We start from the raw sequence: 563 nt of genomic DNA, 5'->3' as shown, positions 1-563 counted from the left end.
ACACATGTGATTCCATTTTAATCGATCAAATCCAGTTTACTAGAGTGTGATGTGAATGTGTGGGACAATGTAATGAGGGACTTACTTTAAAGTTTAGTTACCTAAAGATGTGAACATCGAGCTATTTAACACTGGTGTCTGTCGGACAACAAAATCCAAAACCAGAGCTATTGCCTTAAATTTCAGTGTCTTTCAGCTAAAAATGCTAAATGAAATGGGATATAGTGTACTGATAAACAAAGAAAAATTGTTAGCATGCTTAGAGGAAAACAACCAGCAAAACAACCAGATCATGTGTGATATCGTAAGTTCTCTTCCATATTACAGTTTTCAGTCATATTAATCAGATATGATGTGACAATTCATGATGGCAGCAGGAACTGTATACTAGTTTGGATGATAAATGAATCTGTATACAGTATATATCTATAAGTATACCACATGGATTCATCAGTAATATCTATAACAGAGCAACAATCAAAAATACGATATGATTGGAGAAATCTCTCCAAGATAAATTTATGGCTTTTACTCATAGTCATTGTTATATATATATATATATA

The sequence above is a fragment of the Sinocyclocheilus rhinocerous genome, unplaced genomic scaffold (genome assembly GCF_001515625.1).
Source record: "Sinocyclocheilus rhinocerous isolate Xijiao unplaced genomic scaffold, SAMN03320098_v1.1 scaffold679, whole genome shotgun sequence".
NCBI classification, from domain to species: domain Eukaryota; kingdom Metazoa; phylum Chordata; class Actinopteri; order Cypriniformes; family Cyprinidae; genus Sinocyclocheilus; species Sinocyclocheilus rhinocerous.
Note: the sequence above shows the minus strand (reverse complement) of the source record.